At 43.5% G+C, this 23,148-nt stretch overlaps 1 long non-coding RNA gene and 1 other non-coding gene across 2 annotated transcripts; one reads left to right on the top strand and one right to left on the bottom strand.

The window, feature by feature from the left end:
• The first annotated feature begins 321 nt into the window (after positions 1-321).
• LOC140214122 (uncharacterized) lies at positions 322-20,765 on the top strand. The gene is made up of 3 exons (XR_011891054.1): positions 322-704; positions 1,470-1,581; positions 15,797-20,765. It is a non-coding gene; the product is annotated as an uncharacterized lncRNA (long non-coding RNA).
• Positions 1,966-2,040, bottom strand: TRNAS-GGA (transfer RNA serine (anticodon GGA)). Its single transcript has one exon. It is a non-coding gene; the product is annotated as a tRNA-Ser (tRNA).
• Positions 20,766-23,148: the final 2,383 nt, after the last annotated feature.

The following is a 23,148-nucleotide window of genomic DNA, read 5'->3' on the forward strand; positions in this document are numbered from 1 at the left end:
AGTGCGGTTCTCGGAGGCCATGCTTTTGCTGGCTGCATACGGCAGAAGTTGTTCAAAATCGAAAATACGCCATAAAATTTTTTTCTACAGTAAAGTATAGCGTGCAATATAGACGCTTCAATGTTCGTTTTTTTTGTCTCGCAACTATACGTAGTTGGGCGCAATACGGCACAAAATGAGTGGGTACTGGTTAATATTAAGGCATCACAGGGGCCACACAACCGCAAAGGTCTACAGATGACGCTCGCCCCATGCGATCGGTTGGTGGCGCAACCCACCACCCTGTTTCAAAGAAGACGCTCATAGCATTCATTCGTCTACTCTGCTCTCTATTTTGCAACTGCCGGTCGCCGGGCGGTTGCGCGAGCCGTTGTGGCGTGTTTGTCTAATCGTGTGGTTTTGTGTTTGGTGTAACGAAATGTGACTTAGTTCGCGAACACAGAAGTGCCAGAAGATAGCTTGTGTCTCTCTGAAACTCGCCATATGCGTGGCGTGCCAGGCAAATGGGGACCAACGATTTTCATGCCCTGGAGTGCGTTCTCTTTTGTGTCTGGTTGCGGGAAGTTCGCTGGACGTCGCAAAGAAATATTGTGTATTATTAGCGTGCCTCAGCTCGTCCACTACGTAACGGCGTGTAGGCTGGGAGTCGACGCAGCACCGGCAACTTGGAGAGCGCTTTTCGACCGCGTCGTACCATTCAAAAGGTAAGTAATCGTGCTTGCTAACCACACGTGTATTGTGCGTGCACTCGTGTGTGCACAGAGTGCACGAGCGTAGAATAGAACCAATAGAACTGCCACGGCAACAGTGGAACCCGTGCTGATGCTTGCTGAGCGCTGGTTGTCAGAATTTAGCTAGGCAAGTTTATTGTCTTAATGCGAAATTGAAAATCATTATAAGCGTTTTCTTCCGTTGAGAAATATTACGTTCGGAAATAATCGTGTTCATCATGTGCGCCTGTGCGTGAGCTCCCGCTTTTCTGCTTAAGTTGCATAACAACGCTCATCTGCATTGTAACAGATTCTTACTGCAATGACGTTTCCTCGCGTATAAATGCTTCTACGTTGTAAATAATCTGTGCTTACGCGGTTCTGAATTTACGAGCAGTTTTGGAAAAAGAAAAACGTAAGCAGTCAAAGCTTGCAACAGGTGCAGATTACTAAATATTTTTAAGACAAGATGTGTTGACATAACTTATGCATAACTAAACATGACCCGAGACAGTTGCTTAAACTAAGTCATGAAAAAATTGAATTGGTATGTAAACAAAGATTCTTTGTAATGTGTTGCTGCTGTGTGTGTGTTAAAAATTTTACGGTGATGAAGGGGTCCCTCTGTTGTCACCCTTCATTAATGTAAACATTATTTTCGTGACTATTTTAGATGCTCCTTGCATGTGTTCACACTGTGACAGCGTTAATGTGCCACTGCTATAAATTAACTGCGAACTTTCCGAACTTATTTTGTAGTGGCGAGGCCGTAACCCACACCAGTGTCCACATAATGGAGGAGCCAGCAGAAATGCAGGGAAACCTTGAATGACTGCCATAGCGCAGTGTGTAATCTGATTGCTTGGTTCAGGTATGTATGATGTGTATGTGCTCCAAAGAGTAGGACCTCAGTATCATTCGTGAATAAGTTTATCAACATATTACTCAACACAGCTTACTAAGTAGGCTAAGTATTTTTGCAACTTGCTGCTTATTTGTGTTCATAGCTGTTATTGTTTTCTATATAAAACTAGATCTAACATGTCCTGATGTTAAGTATTTTTTCTTGCATCAATTGCTTGGCTGCAATTTAAATTTCATTTTTGTTTGGCAGAATAGTTCTTGCGGAAACCCGCAAGGTGGAGAGAAGTAATTAATAAAGGGAAAATCAGACATCCACCCATTCATTGCAATTCTCGCAAAGGAAACCCGTACAGGTTCCTCGAAAGAAAAGCCTCGAAGTTCAAGAAAAATTCGTCATGGTCCGGGACTCGAACCCGGGACCACTGCCTTTCCAGGGCAGCCACTCTACCATCTGAGCTAACCAGGCGGCTAGCAAATGGTAGGGTGAAGTCAAATTTGTCAACAGCTGACAAATTCTGTCTGATTTTCCCTTTATTATTTTTGAAAGAGCGTAGGTTTGGGCATGTTGGCATTCCATAACTTTTAGGTTTTTGGCGCACAGAAAGGGGTGAGAGACAGAGGTACGACGCGGACACAGCGCTAACTTCCAGCAATTGTTTTATTCTACGAAGCGGTACACATATATATAGGTAACAGACAACAGCGTACGCATGCGCATATGTACTGGTTTCTAATCAAATGAGACAGCAACGAGACATGTGTAATGGAAAGTTAAGATGATATCGAAGATGAAAAAGCGACCATGCATAGCCAAAAAATTTTGTGTAATTGCAAGATTAAAATGCCATCTCCGTCAAGCCACCCTCTGTGACGTTTAAAAAATCGAATTCTTTTTTTGAAAGATCGATTGAAGGCGTGCTAACACAGATTATTGAAGCGGCGAAGATCGCTAGTTTGGGGAACGCTCGTGTTAGCGCACCTTCAATCGATCTTTCAAAAAAAGAATTTGATTTTTTTAACGTGTCACAGAGGGTGGCTTGATGGAGATGGCATTTTAATCTTGCAATTACAAAAATTTTTTGGCTATGCATGGTTGCTTTTTCATCTTCGATATCATCTTAACTTTCCATTACATGTCTCGTTGCTGTCTCATTTGATTAGAAACCAGTGCATATGTGCATGCTTATGCTGTTGTCTGTTACCCATAAATATGTGTACCGCTTTGTAGAATAAAACAATTGCTGGAAGTTAGCACTGTGTCCGTGTCGTACCTCTGTCTCTCGTCCCTTTTTGTGCGCTAAAAGCATAAAAGTTATTATTTTTGCTTAGTACACGGTGTATTTCTGACTTTTTTATTTTGGCTTTATTGTTTTGAAACTTTCCTATGCTGCAGCTTTTATTTCCATCTTCTTTTCTGTTTATTCTACACGCTTGTGCAGTTTCTGTGCACATAAGAATTCAAAGTGTAGTGGGACAACTACGTTGCATGTCTAAGCACATGGCGTGCTTACCATTGTTTAACATTCATATTTGCCATTATTTATCTCTTGTTCCCAGAATAACTGCCACTGGCAAATACACATTTGATGAGCCGGAACTTTTTGAAATGATACATGAAGGTCATTATTCACTGTGCTGCAGTTACTGCTGTAACATATGGGTAACAGCACAAACATGATCAGAAGAAGGGGGACACATACACACAGTGCTGGCTAATAACTGGTTTTATTGGCAAGGATAGCACACCTTATATATGCCAGTGAAGCAAAGGAAATGAAGGGGAAAACACGTCAAGGGTGATAGCGTGCTAACCACGCAAGCACAATACAGCCAACCAAGCGCAACAATATGCAAACAATTATTTTTCTTTGCCGTCTGAAGCCCCGGTAGCCACATGTAGAAGATCAAATTCAGCATCACAGAGAGCAAGGGAAGGAGTGCTAAAGCACCTGCTACCAAATTTTCTAATGTAGTAGGCTTCTAAACTGATGCGTGCGGTCGTGTCACTGCCCTTTCCTAGAATCGTCTCTTTCAACCAGGCCACCCATTCAGTATACTTGCTAACGTTCGCAACTAAATGTGCATATTTATCATCTAGTTTCATTTTTTCACTTTTTGAGCGTGTTCCCTTAAACGGTCATTGACACAGCGACCAGTTTCGCCGACGTAAACCATCCCACATGACATGGGGATGCAATACACCACTCCAGTGGAACATTTTACTAACAGCGGTTGGTGGTTCTTCTGGCATCCACGTTTTCTGGCGTTACAGATATGTGGACACAACTTTCCCAGCTTAATTGGGGCAGAGCAACAAATTGACACGCCGTGCCTACTTGCCACCTTCTTAAGATTGTGGGAAAATTTATGGATGTAAGGGACCACCTCTGTCTTACGTGCCTTCCATTGATCCTCAGCCAGTGTACTTCCTGATCCTCACTTGAATTTTGGAAGTGGGATTTCAGAAACGGCAGTCAAGACCAAGACGGGGAACCTGCAGCCAAAGGCGGCTTGCCTGATTATTAAACGTGGGCTTAATCTGAGGTGGGCACGATTTTTGGAGAGCTGATGCCATACACAACACCGCTATACCTCTCTTAATTGTCTTGGAGTGTGCAGAGTCAAAGGGCAGCAACTTCTTAGCTCGTCGGTAGTAGCCCCAGCAAACATGTCCATCACAGAACATGATTTCTAGGTCTAAAAACTGTAAACTTGAAAGGTCCGGGAGTTCATGGGTGAAACGCAACCCATGTCTATGTTTGCTAAAAATGGAAAATATTTTGCCTAATATAGAGGGGTAGGGGAAGGTAGGCTGCTTTTTTAAAAGCACTAAAACATTCTCAACATACCTAAAAAATTTTAAAACTGGCATCCATTAAACATCTGTTCCAGTGCATTTTCCACCTTGGCCAGAAAAATGTCAGAAAGAATAGGGGCTACGCAAGAGCCTATGCAGATGCCATAGCGCTACAGAAATGACTACTCGTGAAATACAATAAATGTAATTAATTTAGGGAAAATGAGGTATCCACCAAATCATAGCAATTGCTACAAAGGAAACCCATGCGGGTTCCTTAAAGAAAAGCCTCGCAGTTGAAGAAAAATTTGTCCTAGTCCGGGACTAGAACCCAGGACCACTGCCTTTCCAGGGCAGCCACTCTACCAGCTAACCCGGTGGCTAGCAGGTAGTAGGGTAGCAGATGTCAATCGTAGCAATTAATTGCTACGATTGAGTGGATGTCTCATTTTCCCATAATTAATTACTTATCTCCACCTTGCGGGTTTCCGCAGAACTATTACCACAATAGAAGTAGAGTTCAAATGAAACTGCAATAATGATAGAAAGTTATGAACGGACAAACCGACAGTGTTCTGGAAGGATACGTCGCCATTATTTTCAATGCAGTCTTTGATACACGCTAGCAGTTGATTCTGCGGGACAGAATGAAACAAGTCCTGCACGTCTGCTGAAAAACCGAAACCAACATGATCATTTCCCTTTAAAATCTACTACTGCGACTGATTGCTTTAGAAGAAATGGGTCGTTCAAAGCTAGCGTCTTCAGCTTCTTAGCAAAAACTGGCTAACACACTTCTGCCACGATCCCTCTTCACTAACAGTAGTGCTAAATGGAACTTCGGGCTTATGTGTCTTGGCTGTGAAAAACCCCCTCAAACTGTTCCCTCTGCTGTTAGATATGTCCCTGGCAAAATTTTTGAGGTCTAATTGCTTACAAAACTCAACGAACTTGGTTTTTACTTGCACTTCACTTTTCTCTCCAGGGTCAAAGTTCTTATTAGCTGCTACCAAACCTTTTTCATTGTAAGTTCTCTTGGCCAAAATAATGAACCCACCCTGCTTGTCAGCTTGCATAAGCATCAGGTTGTTACTCTTAAAGAAAGAGATGTCATTCAACAATCTAGTACGGTACGAGTCCGGGGTTTTCGGAGCAAACTTTCGCAGGCAGTCAATACCTTCAAGAAGGCAGCTGTCCCGATTATCATCTTTTCCTGAGTGGCCACTTTTCGATTCATTGCAGTGATATCATGCACAGGAACATCAGCTTGGACCCCAAATTTGGATCCTTTCTGCAGATGTTGCATAATCTTCTCTGGTATATGGATGTCCCCCATGACGCTGACATTGCTTCCATCTTGCATCATTTTCTTGTCTCCTGTACAACAGAGCAACATATTCAAGATGCACCTCCACCTGCACTCCATGAGCTGTGCCACTAGGCGCTTCAAAGACGCGAGCTTCTAAATCACAAGCCAGTCAGGATGGTCCTTAAATCACAGAAGGTGCAACCTGTCCTGAGCGACTTATTCTGCAAAGTCTTTTCACGTGCCCCCACGCTGGTTTCACAGGGCCGAAGAGGGCACTTACTTCGTTATGGACGAGTCATTTCCGGATGGAAAAGGCGAACTGTCTTGACTAGCATGTTGCATGGGCGATGTGACTGAGTAGAAGGTTGATGGTGGAAAAGGTGCCTTACAACCTTACAAGAGGAAGGAAAGACACTTCACCTTTTGCATCCGGAAAGGACTCGTCCCTAATGAAGTAAGTACCCTCTTCAGCCTTGTGAAACCAGTGTGGGGGCATGTGAAAAGATTTTGCAGAATAAGTCACTCAGAACTGTGACAACAAGTCCAACTTTTTCAGGACTGGTTCCATCTTCTGTGTTTTAAGGACCATCCTGATTGGCTTGCGATTAAGATGCTTGCATCTTGAATGAGTTGCTCCGGTGTTCAGGAGGAAAATGACGCAAGATGGAAGCAATGTCGTCATGGGGGACGTCCACATACCAGGGAAGATTATGCATCATCTTCAGAAAGGATCCAAATTTGGGGTCCAAGCTGATGTTCCTGCACATGATCTCACTGCATTAAATTGGAAAGTGGCCACTCAGGAAAAGATGATAATCGGGACCACCGCCTTCTCAAAGGTGTTGACTGCCTGCTAAAGCTTGCTCCAAAAACCCCGGACTCGCACCATAGTAGATTGTTGAATGACATATCTTTTTTTAAGAGCAACAACCTGATGCTTACGCAAGCTGACAAAGAGAGTGGGCTCATCGTATTACCCAAGTTAGAGAAATTTATTTACAGAAAGGCAGAGAGGTCGGCCTGAGCTATAACTTGCTCTGGCCTGCTACTCTACACTGGGGAAGAGGGACGGGGAGGGAAAGGGCTGATGAATGATGATGCTATAAGAAAGAAATGCGTATATACAAATTCAGAGTTGTGGCCTCTCTAAAGCCGTGCGTCCAGCCCAGTGGCTTGGAGAAAAGCTACAGCGGATCTTGTTACCAGGGCTGCGCTGTTTGCATTAGGCCAAGGACCTAAAAGAAACTCGTCCGATAGCGGTCTCTCATGGATCTTTGCAATGGAAGAGACAAGTTGCTGTCGTTCTTGCGCGTAGGTGGGACACACACAAAATATATGTTCAAGCGTTTCTGGCACCTCACAGAATTCAGTTTGGGCTAGTATCACTGGCACCTATCATATGTCTATAACGGTTGGTGAATGCGACACCAAGGCGAATCCGGTGCACCATGCTCGTGTGGCTTCTTTTGAGCTTGTGAGGCATACGAAATTTCATTTCTTGGTCCCATTTGTGTAATCGCTTGTGTCGTCGATCTGGTTGGGTCCAGTGTTTCTAACGTAGAGTTGCGGTTTACGCGACGAAGTAGGACGTTTGTGTCTGCACGTGAGAACGGAATGCGTACTTTACAAGCATTATCTAAAGCAGTTTTCGCTTCAGCTTCTGCCTGTTCGCTCCCGATCAGGCCACAGTGTGAGGGTATCCACTGAAAGGTGACATTGTGGCCATATCTAGTTGCGTGGTCGAGCCGTTCTGTAATTTCTATAGCCATGGAATAATACGGGCCCAGTCTGAGGACACAGTCAATCGTTTGAAGAGCTGGCTTGCAATCGCAGAATATTGTCCATGCGTGAGGAGGCTCCTCGGAGAGAAATCGAAGTGCCTCCTGGATAGAAACAAGTTCTGAGGCAGGCAGTTGATGTTGAGCTATGGCCTAGTTTAAACCGCCGAGCAATGATCATATGTGGAATGACAAAGGCTGCAGTGGAGGCATATGGTGTGACAGAGCCATCGGTATACACGTGTGCAGTATCTCCGTACTTTGCAGAAATGTGCCACAGGGCAAGTTGCCTGAGGCCAATAGATGCAACGGATATGAATTTTTAGTAATTCCAGGTATCTGCAATGTAACGACAGGTTTAGGCAGAACCCACGGGGGTATTCTTGGAATACAGGCGGGAGAAAATCTCGATTGCAAAACGCGCTGATGGCGCGATATAGTCCTTGAAAAGCTGGAACCTGGGTGGGTGGCAGGGAGCGATGACAGAGGATGGTGCCCGTGTCGGGTCAACACGCTAAGGTACATTCGAAGAGGCTCGCAGAGCAAGTATACCCCAATATGACAAGTAAGAGCTTCCGCTATTGTTCCATTGGTTGACGTGCATCGTGGGAGGCCTAAACATGTGTGCAATGCTTGAGCTTGAATGCTCTCCAGCGCGTGCACACAGCTAAGTCTCATGCTTGAGAGCGCCGGAATGCTGTACCGTATATACCCTACGAATAGTGCTTGGTACAGTTGGAGTAACGACGACTCCGAGGGGCCCCATCTTGTTCCTGCAACGATGCGAAGGACGTGAACAAAACTCTTCAGCTTTGACTTCAGTGTGGCGACATGTCTTGACCAAGATAATCCCCGGTCTATGACTACACCAAGGAATCTGTGGTGTGTAACCGTAGGTATCGCTACTCCGTTAATGATTATCGGATACCTGGTCATTTGTTTTCGCGTGAATGTAATCACAGAACATTTTTCTGTTGAGAGTTGGAGGCCTTGACGCCGCAGATACTTAGCTGTGATTGTCACTGCACGTTGAAGCCTAGCACGCATTTGGGGACAGGTGGCTCCAGATGTCCATATGCATATGTCGTCCGTATATGCGCTAATCTTCACCGTGCTAGGAAGTTCGGATGCAAGGCCAATCAATGCAACATTGAAAAGAGTTGGACTGAGAACTCCTCCTTGTGGAACACCTCAATGTATATGGTACTGTCCGGTGTCACCATCACTTGTCGACATATACACCGTGCGGCCACTGAGGTAGCTAACAATCCATGCATATAGCCGGCCACCGACGTCTAAATCTTCCAGTGCATCAAGGATTGCATAATGGAGTACATTGTCGTATGCACCCTTAATATCCAGAAAAACAGCTCCAACTAACCGACGGCGACTTCTTTCTTGTTCAACAGTGGATACCAAGTCAATAACACCGTCAATGGAAGAACGGCCTCTTCTAAATCCATGCATAAAATCAGGAAAGCAATTATTTTTCTCTAGAAACCATTCCAGCCTTGACAAGACCATTCTTTCCATTACTTTGTCGGCGCAACTGGCTAAGGTGATCGGTCTGCAGGAGGAGAGCTCGTTAGGGTATTTCCCCGGTTTAAGCAGGCCTACAACGCAACTGCATTTCCAAGAATCTGGAACATTTCCTGTCTCCCACGTCATATTATAATAAGATAGAAGAAGACGTCATGATTCGATGCCAAGATGGGTCACGTCGGCAGCAGGACCAGACGGAATCCCATACGTTACCCAAGGGAATTTACAATGAAAAATGTTTGGTAGCGGCTAATAAGAACTGTGTCCCTGGAGAGAAAAGTGAAGTGCGAGGAAAAATTAAGTTCGTTGAGTTTTGTACCAATTATACCTTGGAAAGTTTGCCAGGGACATATCTAACAGCAGAGGGAACAGTTTGAGGGGGGTTTTCACAGCCAAGACACATAAGCCCAAAGTTCCGTTTAGCACTATTGTTAGTGAACAGGGATCGTGGCAGAAGTGTTAGCCAATTTTTGCTAAAGAAGCTCAAGGCGCTAGCTTTAAACGACCCATCACTTTTAAAGAAATCAGTCGCAGTAGTACAGTTTTTAGAGCGAAATGATCATGTTGGTTTCGGTTTTTCGGAAGACGTGCAGGAGTTGTTTAATTCTGTTCCACAGAATCAACTGCTAGCATGTGTCAAAGAGTGCATAGAAGATAACGGCGACGTATCCTTCCAGAACACCGTTGGTTTGGCCGTTCATAATTTTCTATCTTTATTGCAGTTTTATTTGAACTCGACTTTTATTGTATTTGACAAGCAGCTGTTTTTGCAGTGCGATGGCATCTGCATAGGGTCTTGCGTAGCCCCTAATCTTTGTGACATTTTTCAGGTAAAGGTGGACAACACACTGGAACAAGTGTTTAATGGGGGGCCAGTTTTAAAAATTTTTCGGCGTGTTGACACTTATTTGGTGCTTTTATAAACAGTAGCCCACCTTCACCTACCCTCTACAGTAGGCAAAGTGTTATCTATATTTAGCAAACATAGACGTGAGTTGCCTTTCACCCTTGAACTTCCGAACCTTGCAATTTTAGTTTTTATACGTAAAGATTACGTTCAGTGATGGACATGTTGGCTGGGCCTCCAACCCACGGGCTAAGGAATTGCTGCCCTTTCACTCTGCACACTCCAAGACAATTAAGAGAAGTATACAGGTGTTGCGTATGGAATAGGCTCTCCAAAAATCGTGCCCACATCAGATTAAGCTCAGTTTTCATAATCAGGTAAGCCGTCTTTTAGCTGCAGGGTTCCCCATCTCGGTCTTGACTGCCATTTCAGAAGTCCTCCTTGAAAAGTTCAAGTGTGGATGTGGAAGTGCAATGGTTGAGGATCAACTGAAGGCACCTAAGACAGAGGTGGTCCCTTACATCCACAAACTTTCCCACAATCTTAAGGTGGCAAGTAGGCACGGTGTGCCAATTTGTTTCTATGCCCGAAATGAGCTGGGAAAGTTGTGTCAACGTATATGTAATGCCAGAAAATGTGGATGCCAGAAGAAGCACCAACCGCCGTTAGCAAAATGTTGCACTGGAGTGGTGTATTGCATCCCCATGTCATGTGGGATGTTTTCTGTCCGTGAAATTGCTCGCTGTATCAATGACCGTTCAGGGGAACACCCTCAAAAACTGAAAAAAAAAACACTAGATGAGAAATATGCACATTTAGTTGCGCACGTTAGCAAGTATACGGATTGTGTGGCCCAGTTGAAAGTCACGACGATTCTAGGAAAGAGCAGTGACAAGACTGCGCACATCAGTTTAAAAACCTTCCACATTAGAAAATTCGGTAGCAACTGTTTAGCACCCCTCACTTTGCTCTCTTTGATGCTGAATCTGATCTTCTGGGTGCGGCTATCGGGGCTTCAGATTGCAAAGGAAAAGAAAAATAATTGTTTGCGCTTTGTTGTGTTTGGTTGGCTTCATTGCGCTTGTGAACTTGGCACGCTGTCACCCTTGACATGATTTTCCCTTTCATTTCCCTTGCTTCACTGTGGCATATACAGGGTGTCCCACATAACGTGAGCCAAGAATTTAAAAATGAAAGGCACGTGTGAAGGGAATTGAACGAAACCCATACTATTCGCAATAGCCTATAGTAACTCAGACAATTTTTTGTTTTCCCCATAACTTGCTAATTAAATAAGTTTAATTGCAGAACTTTTAGTTATTGCTGAGGACCCCAAGTGTGGTACGCAGATTTGTAGAGCACCTTCAGAAACCACCGATCGAGTTCTTTCCTTTACTAAATGTCTCATGTCCGTTTTTCCTGGTTGCAAAGAAAGCCCATGAAATATGATGAAGGCCACGTGATGGAACATAGTGGTATTGTGCTGCTCTCAAGCGTGCGTTCGGTGAACAAGGTTGGCTGCATCGTGACTGGTGACGAGAAAGTGGCAGGGCATTCTTTATCTCATTGGCACCGCTCCGCCTGCAGCATGCATTTTCGCCATCATCCGACGGGAGCCGACCTTGTTCACCGAAGGCACGCTTGAGAGGAGCACAATACCACTGCGCAAGCACTCTGTCACGTGCCTTGTTTCATATTTCACGGACTTTCTTTGCAACTCAGAAGAAATGACTATGTGAGACGTATCGTAAAGCAAACAACTCGATCGGTGGTTTCTGAAGGGGCTCTACAAATCTGTGTGCCATACTTGGGGTCCTCAGCCAATAATTAGAGTTGGGTAATTAAATTTAATTGGCAAGTTATGGGGAAAACAGGATTGTAGGAGTTACTATAGGCTATTGCGAATAGTATGCATTTGGTTCAGTTCGCTTCCAACGTGCCTTTCATTTTTAAAAAAAATTCTTGGCTCAAGTTATGTGAGACACCCTACAAGGTGTGCTATCCTTGCCAATAAAATCAGTTGTTAGTCAGCACTGTGTGTACGTGTCTGCCTTCTTGTGGTCTGTTTGTGCTGTTACCCATATGTTTTGAGATGAACCAACTCTCCCAAAAGGAAGTATTGATGACGTTACTGCTGTACTGAGGTGTTTTCTAGTAAGCTTGATTTTTTTCTCTCCCATAAAAAAAAATTTGGCAAGCTATGCCCATTCATGCAAATAGGCGTTGTAGCAGTTAAGAGTCTATGTCCAGTTACATTATTTTTCACTTTAAGTAAACACAGTATAGATCACATAGTTAGCTGATAGATCCGTGTATTGATGCTCAATCATTAAAGAACACTATTTCATACATAGTGCTAAATTGTCTGGTTGCATTTGCTCGTTGTTGCTCATCAAATGAATTTAATTTCAACTGCACCACATAGAACATTCCGATTGGCACTTCTGTAATTTTAATAGTGATAATCAACCAACAAGCCCTAATTCAACAGCTGTCATGAATAATTTCTAATACTTTGGGTCCCTTTTCATGTGTTCTGTTTCACACTATGTATTTGGTCAGCGCAGTGGGCATTTTTATATTCAATCTGCTTGGTGCTGTTGAGGTCAGAATATCTTCAACCAGCAAGTCTAAATTATAATGCTATCAATAAAACTTCGATTACTGGGCAGATGAAAGCATTTTATCTCATTCTAAAAGTATCTTTGTTGTAACCACCAGTGTCTAGAGCAAGCATCATATGCACAGCAACTCATAATAAGTTTTTAAGTTGGATGGGCGAGTACCTATAGCTAAGTATACCTGTGCATATACTTTCTACATATTAGCTAGTATTTTAGCCACACGAAACAGCCTATGTTGTGTTTGCTGAAGTCAAATTTATGGTTGATGCACCTGCTTTTTTTTGTTGTGCACTTACACTTCTGTGGTCTCTTAAGCACTGTAGTCGTGTGACAGCTGAAGTATTGCAGTAGTGTCGAAGTTAGCGTGCTACACTATGCCGACACATACCTATCACCGTATTCGTGCATTTTCCGAGAACCAGCTGTGTTCACTAGGTGAAATTTGTAGTGTCCTTATGAGTTTGCCATTCAGTTCATGTAACTTTTCAGGACAGAATTTGCACAGGGAGGGAAGGGAGACCATACAACATGACTGGTGCTATGCATCAGATTTAGATTGTTCATCTGTTTTTTTCACCTCTGGTAACGGAATGGCCAACAATAACAGTAAGGAATATCACTTAAATACTGGGACGTGTCAGTCCGCTCTCATTATAATTGTGTGGAAAAGAGGAACACTCTCTAAATGACACAGAATAGCAATCACTCTGTGCTTTCTAATTCTATTTGTTTGCAACATTTGCATTTTTTTCACCTCTGGTAACGGAATGGCCAACAATAACAGTAAGGAATATCACTTAAATACTGGGACATGTCAGTCCGCTCTCATTATGATTGTGTGGAAAAGAGGAACACACTCTAAATGACACAGAATAGCAATCACTCTGTGCTTTCTAATTCTATTTGTTTGCAACATTTGCCCTCATTCTAAAAGAACGTTTGTGCAGTACAAGTGCACATGCAGTGTAAATATTTTCTGTATTCCTTCCCATAAAATAAACATTTAAACATTGAATTGGTAGCTTTTGTGCGCTGTGGTCTCTCTTCTGTCCCTTGTGTTGTATGCAAAAGTTAAACATGAACATGCACCAACTTTCTCAGTTACTCGTCAGTCAGTGTTGATAAACTCACAATGTTTCCAGCCAGAACATTCTTACCATTTATGTCACATCCAGTCAGTATAGTACTACTCTGGCTTTTCATAAAGCATGCTAATATGTACTTCTGCATTTATAGTTTATGTAATGATAGCCTAACAGCACAAGCCAAAAGTTGTAGAGATACAAGCCGTCTAATTGCTCAGAGGGTGATCAGAGGCGGATACTAAGAGAGCTCTTCTGATTGGCTGGTACAACCTGTACCACACAGTAACTTTCTCTTGAGCGACTTGGTCATTGCTAAATGCCATGCTGTTGTAGTGCAACAAACTGCAAAAAGAAAGATACAAAAGGACAGAAAGAAGGGAAAGAAAGATGGCACTACACTTACAACTGTTTATTAGGCACAAAACTTGCTACATATATATTGCGCACACTCTTGACATCAGGGGCAGCAAAACGAGCAAGTGACAGGTCATGTTGTTTGTGTGAAACCCAACAATTTCATTTCCACATCATATAAAAACATATGTTTGACTAACACATGCTTGACCACTGATCTGAATGTGATATGCCTCTAGTAGTTCCCGCGCGGTTTTATCTCTACTCATACCTGGGATTCTCACCTCAGAAAAACGTGGCTTACAGGAGCACGATTTGCAATGTGCAGAGAGATGGGTGTTCATATCCTTTTTTAAATTGTTTTTGTTCCCTCATTCGGTCATTCACACAATGGCCAATCTGCCCGACATAGGTTTTCCCATAACTTAACGGTGTCTGGTAAATCATGTGGACTGCTTTTCCACATAGCTTTTTTGTCTAGTTTCAAGCATCGTGTCCAGCAGCTTTTAAATGCCAGATTTCCTCATTCGGTCATCACCTAGTGGCAGAAACCTCGCTGCAGCAACTCAAATGTTACAATAATCCGAAGGGGAGTGAGGGAAGTAAGCACGATTCCCAAAGAAAGGCTCAAGTGGCTCCTTATTACCACAGGGTGAGCCACAGCCTCAAGGCAGCGAACAGGTATGAGGTACCTGTTGTTTTCTTCCTCGAACACGCTGTCTTGCCTATGTCCCCGAATCATAGAATGTGCAGTGCAAATGTACGAAGTCAAACATGCAAAGTGCTACGTGGAAAAGTGTTCCACTGCTGTGGTTTACCAGATACATGTACCGCTAAGTTACAGGAAAACCTACATCGGGCAGACTGGCCGTTGTGTGAACGACTGAATGAGGGAACATGCAAACAATTTAAAAGCGCATATGAATGCCCATTTTTCTGTGTATTGTATACCGTGCTGCTGTACTGTAAGCCAAGTTGTTCTGTGGTGAGAATCCTAGGTAAGAGTAGCGATAAAACTGCGCAGGAACTGCTAGAGGCATGTCACATTCGTATAACTGGTCAAGCGTGTGTTAGTCAAACATCTGTTTTGTTATATGATGCAAAAAGGAATTGTTGGGCTTGACGAAAACAAGATGATCTGACACTTGCTCTTTTCTTCCCCTGATGTCGAGAGTGTGCGCGGTATATATGTAGCAAGTTTTGTGTCTAATAAACAGTTGAGTGTGGCGCCGTCTTTCCCTTTTTTCTGTCCATTAGAACCTTTCTTTTTCCAGTTTTTCGTGCTACACCATGCCGTACAACCTGTACCACTTTCTACGCTTCACAAAGCTGAAAGTCAACTTGGGCTCACTAAAAGTCGTTGTGTATTGCTTGTGTAGTCTCTTTAAAGATTACTTTCAAACAGAGCTAAGCCATATAATTTTATGTGGAGCCCCTACACTAATGCCACTGGACATACTTCTTTTTGCTGCCAGCAGTTAGTGACATAAAACCAATGGCTGATTGCACAAACAATAAAGATGCATAAAAAATGCTTGATGTCAGATTTCTCAGGTTCCTGTAAACAAAGCAAATTAGCTGCTTTAATGAGAAAGTTTGGCAGACTGGGTGGGAATAGAACCTGGGGTGTGAAACAAGGACACTTCTGTGATGCCACAATATCCATGTGCTTTTGGAAGTAACCGTTGCAGATGTAAACGCTACTGAGGGTGAGCTTTGTGTTGTGCCAAGAACTAGGTCTTTAAAAATCGGTTGTCAGTCCCTTTAAGGTGTGCCTACTGTGTGTCATATCGTGCACGTCACATTGCAGCCATCTGGTTCACTAAAGATGCTTTCACGTTCCCACACCTAAGCAGTCTTAACGTGTCTCTGCCCTTTTATTGCAGGTACACCTAGCAAATGTATACATTGACGAGGAGTGGCACCTGCTCTAGTGCCATGGCTAGGACTCCCTGTTCTGCAAAGAACTGGCGAAACTTGTGTGCGGAGTTCTGGCACTCAGGATAGGAGCATCACAGGGGCTCTTTGGTGGTGCTTCCTGAACGACCGCAATTTCATTGAGAAGCCGGCATTGAGCCTCCATAAATTGGAAGCTGTGGACAGTATCATCGACATTGTTTCAAATTTGTTTGTGTAATGTTTGTAACAATACATGTATTACAGCGAAATGATTAATTTTCCAGATGCACTTGATGCATATCTTTCGAGATGTGGTGCCCCTGAGGAGGAGAAATCGCGGTGCTCAAAATGGACCGTAGCCTAGCAGACATGCTGAGAGAAATTAAGTAAGCGTGTAATTGCAAACATGTGTACATGCAGTAAACCTCATTAATTTGAACTCGTGGGGGCCATGCGAAATGTCAGGACTAAGCAAACGCAACCAAAATGGTTTAAAATATATATTTATGTTTCGGCTTCCCACGGGAGCCTTGTTCACAATGAAACCAGCAGCAGAGTAGGTAACGTCCTTATCTGCAGCTCAAAACATGATTAAGGTACTTGGCATACATGGACATGGATGATTAGAGATTCAAGATAAAGACGCGTAAAATGATTTCATTCCTTAACAATCAAGCAATATTTTTCCTAGCTAATTGTGACGTAGTTGCGCAGTGCTTGGCCAGGGCATTCGATGCAAAGTATCGTTTCTGGACATCATTCCTGTGCTGTTTAAGTCTTTTTTTGGAGTTGCCGGTTTCTCCGATGTAGACGTACCGACAGTTCGCACACCGAAGGTCCTACACTACGCCTGGGAACTTGCCCTTTTCCGAACGGTCTTTCACATGCATGAGCTCGTGTTTACGTTTTGAAACGTGCACAGCCTGCACATCATATGACCACAACGCATGCAAGGGTCTCGCTTATGCAGGGGACCTATGGTATTGAAGCCCATTTTTCGGGGGGTCCAGGGAGGGTGGGTACTGCGCAAGCCAGCTGACACCCTACTGTGTCAATGGAGTACTCAGGGTATCCACAAGCCATCAATTCCCACTGCACAAGTGAATTGTCTGCCATGTGGTCTTCTACTGTTGTGCACACATTTTTCACCCAACGAAGGAGAGAGCAGACAACAGACCTCTTTTGCGAAGCAGGGTGCACCAATGTGTAGTTGAGGTAGCGCCCCGTGTGAGTTAGCTTCCTAAACACCTCGAATAACAGGTTTGGCCCTTTATGCTGCACGAGGCTGTCCAAAAATGACAGTTGGCCTTCAGATTCCACTTCTATGGTGAACTTAATTGCTGCTTGCATTACTGTTTAAGTGAGCCGTGAGGAGGTGAATATTCTGTTGTTGCAAAACTCTGAAACAGTCGACATATCTGAAAAAGACCTTAGGTGTCGATGTAAACGAGCTAACCTTGAGTTAAACCTCGACCTCTTTACGGCTCACTTAAACAATTGCAAGCAAAATTAGGTTCACCATAGAAGTGGAATGTGAAGGTCAACTGTCATTCTTGGACTCCCTTGTGCCACGCGAAGGGCCAAACCTGTTATTTGAGGTGTTTAGGAAGCTAACTGACACGGGGCGCTACCTCAACTACACATTGGTGCACCCTGCTTCGCAGAAGAGGTCTGTTGTCTGCTCTCTCCTTCGTTGGGTGAAAAATGTGTGCACAACAGCAGAAGACCACATGGCAGACAATTCACTTGTGTGGTGGGAATTGATGGCTTGGGGATACCCTGAGTACTTCATTGACTCAGTAGGGTGCCAGCTGGCTCACGCAGTACCCACCCACCCTGGACCCCCCCAAAAAACGGGCTTCAATACCGTACATCCGTGGCATAAGCGAGACCCTTGCTCATGTGGAAGAGCACGGCAGGAAGAACAAATCCTGACAGGCTTGCCAACTGTCACGAATTTCAGCGCTTCAGGAATGGACAGATGCAATGCAAATATGTTAAATATTTTTCCCAAGACACAATGTAACCCAAAACAAATGACCAGCAAAGTAAGTGTGCACAAAATATACCCTGTACACAAAAGAGATTAACAAAACTAGGTATATACATAATCAAAACAAATGAGAAATTAGCTGTATAATGTTTATAGTCTGACTGGCCAAGTGACAGTCCCCAAGAATTGAATGTTCTGACTGTCAGAGTAGCAGTCAACGTCGGCAAGGCGTGGTGCAAGATGTCAGCCTGCGTAGTTGCAACATGACGTAGACATAGACCTTCGTTGTGAGTGACGAGGTTGTCGCCCCCTTACGAGACTTGCATTGCACAGGACGCAGTCTGGACTAGTCAGGCATTGTGTGGCCGACGTGGTCAGGTGATTGTGGCACTGGACAAGGCCGGTTATGGCAGTGTGGCGTTGGGTTGGGGTTGCAGAGCATAGTCATGGCGATGTAGTCAGGTCTTGGAAGCTGTTGTTGGCCAACTCTTGGATGTCCTCTCGTCTGTCCGTGGTCCCAAGCTACTACTTCCCATCTCCAAACACAGCTAGAGATGCAACTGCCTTGCTTCTCATCCATGTCAGCAATGCGCGCTCCTTGGTTTTCCTCCCCTTTTCCTTCAATTTTTCTCTGACACTTCACATGCTTCCTCACCTCATGTATCCATTCTCCATTTCACTGACCAATGTCGTCTGCTCCACATTATCGCACATGCTCTGCCGGTGACTCGTGACAGTGTGAAAAGGGAAAGCATGGCAGCAAACGTATCCACTTGTCAGTCAGCACTGTGTTTGTCTTTTGTTTTATCTCATCTGTTGGTACTGTTCCTTGCCAAGGTGGCCAAGGTATGTATTCAACATATGAAAAGAGTGCAGTGCAAACCGGAAAAGAGATGGTACCCTAGCTTGAATGGAAGCATACTTCGTTGACTTCAGTTGCACAAATGGCCAGGAGTGTACACCTTGAGACACTAGTTTATGGCATTGTAGGTCTTGAAGGCCGTGGAATTGGCTAACATGGCTAACACTTTTCTGCATGCTTCACTTGATGATTATCGTAAACCACAAGTGTTCTCAGCATTATGTTCAAATGCCTTATGCCATTTTAATGTGATGTTTAACATGCCTCCCTTCTCTGCTACTAGTGCACTTTTTATTTCGTTGCTTATATGTACCTTTTATTTACTTATTAGTTATGTGTAATATCTGCAGTGTCATTGTCTTACAGCGACACTGTTACGAGGTGTTTCACAATGGTTACAGTCTATATTCTTTTTTTAATTATGTGCAATATATGCAGTGCCATTGAGGCATCCAACATCTTAAGCGATGCTGTTAAGAAAAGTTACAATGTGGATGCAGCCACATTAAATGTAAATGCAACGCTGGTTCGGAGCCTTGAACTTGTTTTGAGACATAATTATCAACAATTATAAAATAAAAGTTGCCTGCATATACCTTGTTTGAATACATAGCTTATTTTCACGGTTTCGGAATAAGTAATTCATAATTTTTGTTTCTCGCATTTTATTATACTGGCTTTGTGTTAAAAGTCGGCAAGGACCTTGTACGGCTGCTGCCATAAAAGCAGATGCCAAGCTGCTGCTAGCCTGCATGCAGGCTATCACTAATACAACCAGCCTTGACCATGCTCGAGCGCAGCAGCACTTGCTGTGTGCAAGCAAGGCTGTGAGCCAGCAATCAGATCCCTTATTCCTCTGAAGGGTGTGAGAAATCTCTTATAACAGTGTTGTCAGATTGGCACAGTAAAACTTCATTTGGGCCTAGTTGGTACATAATTCTGAACTTAACGTTACAGCGCAGACACCTAAGACGAACCACAAAAAGCGCCAGTGTGTGTCGTGTCTTTTTGTGGTTCGTCTTAGGTGTTTGCGCTGTAATGTTAAGTTCAGATTGGCACACTTCTCTAAAAGATTTTTTTTTTACTTTTTATCCTTCCCAAGATGTTACGGAATGAAGCTTCCAAAAGTTGTCATCTCAACTAGGCCACATGTTCTTTTATGATGCGGTCTTCAGCACTGCCTGTTTTTTGCCTTTAATCGTCAGAAGTGAGCCCATGGTGGTTCTAAGGCTCTGTAAGCCTTCTTGCACCAGCAGCATTGTCCAGGTGGAATATCAGTAAGGAAGTTTGGATGATGGCCATCAGAAGCCCACTTGTCATTATTCTGCCACTTTTGTTGCTTTTCTTGAGACTGCTTTTTCTTTCAATGTTATTGTGTTAAGAAATTTAAGCATGACGTATGTTTGGAGCTAAGGGCATGATCCACCGGCTTCAAAGTTCCTAGAGTCAGTCTGCGCAAGGAATTGTGAGGCGGTGCTGCTATTAAAAGCATGCACTTTCACCCGCTCTTAAAATCGGGGTACAATACAATGAACATTTTACCATCCCTTACGACTCTCTCTTAGCCACTATGTTTGCCTTTCGGTAATATGGGGGAAAAAAGCAAAGCTGAACTCTGCTTTATTTAGTCCACTCTGCCAGCTTGTCACAGTAAAAATGGCTCTGTTAGTGCCTACCAGAACTTTCATTTTCCTAATCATTTAATTTTGAAGTGCAATAAGTGTTTTGGCGTCTTCTCAACTTTTTGCTGCTTTAACTCTTGCACATGTCAATATTAATGAGAAATGATGTCCTCTTTACCTTTTGTAGTACCACAGTCTAGATTTATCAGAGAATGCACTGTTATAGCTACGTTATTTCTACAATAACTGTATTGCACCTTGTTCAGGCACTTGTGGCTGATTTCCATGTATTTTTTATGTACTTCATAAGGTCTGTGCTTAAACCTGCAGCTGGATGAGTTGCTTTCTATTCTTACTGTTTGGTTTGTGCAGATAACACATGGGCAAGAAAGAATCAAAAACCAGTTAAGAGATTGTGCTTGCGTCGTCCATTTCTTCCTTGCCTCTGCTTATGCAATAAATTTATTTTCTACAAAGCACTACTTTGCTTACTTTTGTTTGCATCTTCTAGCTTGCAAACCAATATATTGTGTATTTCTCAGTGTGGAAACTCAATATTGAAAATTCTTAAATTGGCATACTAGCCGAGTCATGTGAACAGATACTCCCATATGTTCCTGTAAAACCTCCATGATCATTGTAAAGAAATACTATGGTACTTTGAAAAGCCTCCCTCGAATGTAAAAAAGTATTCCCATAGCTTCCTGCAAAAGCTCCGTGATGGATGTAAACACATGCTCCCATAATTCCCTGCATAAGCTCCTTGATGGAGGTAAACATATACTCCCATAGTTCCCTGCAAAAGCTCCGCGATGGAGGTAAACACGTGCTCCCTTAGTTCCCTGCGAAAGCTCTTTGATGGAGGTAAACATATACTCCCATAGTTCCCTACAAAAGCTCCGCGATGGAGGTAAACATATACTCCCATAGTTGCCCGCAGAAGCTCCGCGATGGAAGTAAACATATACTCCCATAAGTACCTCCACAACCTCCGCGATGGAGGTAAACATATACTCCCATAGTTGCCCGCAGAAGCTCCGCGATGGAAGTAAACATATACTCCCATAAGTACCTCCACAACCTCCGCGATGGAGGTAAACATATACTCCCATAGTTGCCCGCAGAAGCTCCGCGATGGAAGTAAACATATACTCCCATAAGTACCTCCACAACCTCCGCGATGGAGGTAAACATATACTCCCATAAGTACCTCCACAACCTCCGTTCAGCAGCGGAGTAAATCTTTTACTCCGCCTACCCGGAGTATATTTACCTCCCATCAGGGAATGCGCTAGAGGACAAGCCATTTACTCCCATCTCGGATCATTTTTGCTAACAGTGCAGGAGCTTTATTTTCGTTGAATGAATCTGTGTCTCGCTTGAATTAAAAAACGTTTGTTTTTGTTTTTTTCTTTCCCCATGTTTGTTCCCTCCAAACATAGTCGCGTTTCAATCGCTACTCCCATAACCCTCCTTGCTGTTGTCGGTGACAATCTGTACTGAACCGCTTTTCGCCCGAAGCTTCGCGACCTATTTCGATCGACCTTGGACACGAAACAATGTCTACCAATGCCAAAATAGTGAGCCAAGTGCGCGCACGCTGGCACGCATCTTGTAGGTTCGAACAGCCATTTCTCAGAAGGCGCGGCAAGCTTAAACACGCGTGCGCGAGCTTCGGCGCACCGGAAAGCGTGTATACGTGGTTAGGCATTAATACACACTGCTTTCGTTCGGCAAGCTTCGACAAGCGACTTATCATACCTGCATTCTCCTGTATATACCGAAGCCGAGGGTCTTGCGATAAAGAAAGAGACAACATTCAAACATATCTGATAATCTGAATTAGAGGCGTTAAACATGAAATATATATGTTCACATGTGAATAAAACACATCTTTAATTCCCTGCGAGAAAACTTAGTAGTGTCAGCGTAATTATTAAGGACTTTTGGTGAATTGTATTTAATTGATTGTAATTTGTATTCAGTGCGAAAACGTGCCACATAGCAAAGATCAGGGTTTCTTAGATGTACTGGTATTTCGTGGCGCTGCAAGGCCGCTATGGATGTAAGCCAATTCTTTAACTCTTCTTTTGCGAAATAAAACATCTGTAAAACGCGATATTCGTAATAGCGGTCTACCCATATAACTTCTTATTTCTCTGAAAAAGTTCTAACCCGCCGTGGTTGCTCAGTGGCTATGGTGTTGGGCTGCTAAGCGCGGGATCGCGGGATCGAATCCCGGCCGCGGCGGCCGCATTTCGATGGGGGCGAAATGCGAAAACACCCGTGTACTTAGATTTAGGTGCACGTTAAAGAACCCCAGGTGGTCGAAATTTCCGGAATCCTCCACTACGGCGTGCCTCATAAAGTTGTTTTGGCACGTTAAACCCCATAATTTAATTTTTAAAAAGTTCTTGTCGTCAATAGGGGATTGGTGCTGGCAATGTGCCAGTGGAGCGCCTTTTGTAATGTAATAATTATATTCATATTTGTTTGTGTTGTAGTCCCGCAGACTAAACTACAATATTGAAATTGGGAGGGACAGAGTGCATGATAAATTTGTAGCTTGGTTTTTACCGGCATGAGAGCTCTACAGCGAGCATGCACCCCGGCTACTGCGGAAACTTTACTGCGAAGTTGATTAAAATTACCATCCCAATTTAGATGACACGAAAAAGTTATACCAAGTATTTTATGTTAGTTAACTAGCTCAATCTTTTTATCTAAACAAGTTATTGACTGTTACAGATTAAAATTTTATTTCTTGTTCCAAAAAGAACAGCTTTCGTCTGAGCAGGACTAATTCTGATTCCATTTACGTGTGACCACTCAGACAGATTACGTAGTAGTGCATTATACCTA

Source organism: Dermacentor andersoni, chromosome 11 (assembly GCF_023375885.2).
Source record: "Dermacentor andersoni chromosome 11, qqDerAnde1_hic_scaffold, whole genome shotgun sequence".
Lineage (NCBI taxonomy): Eukaryota > Metazoa > Arthropoda > Arachnida > Ixodida > Ixodidae > Dermacentor > Dermacentor andersoni.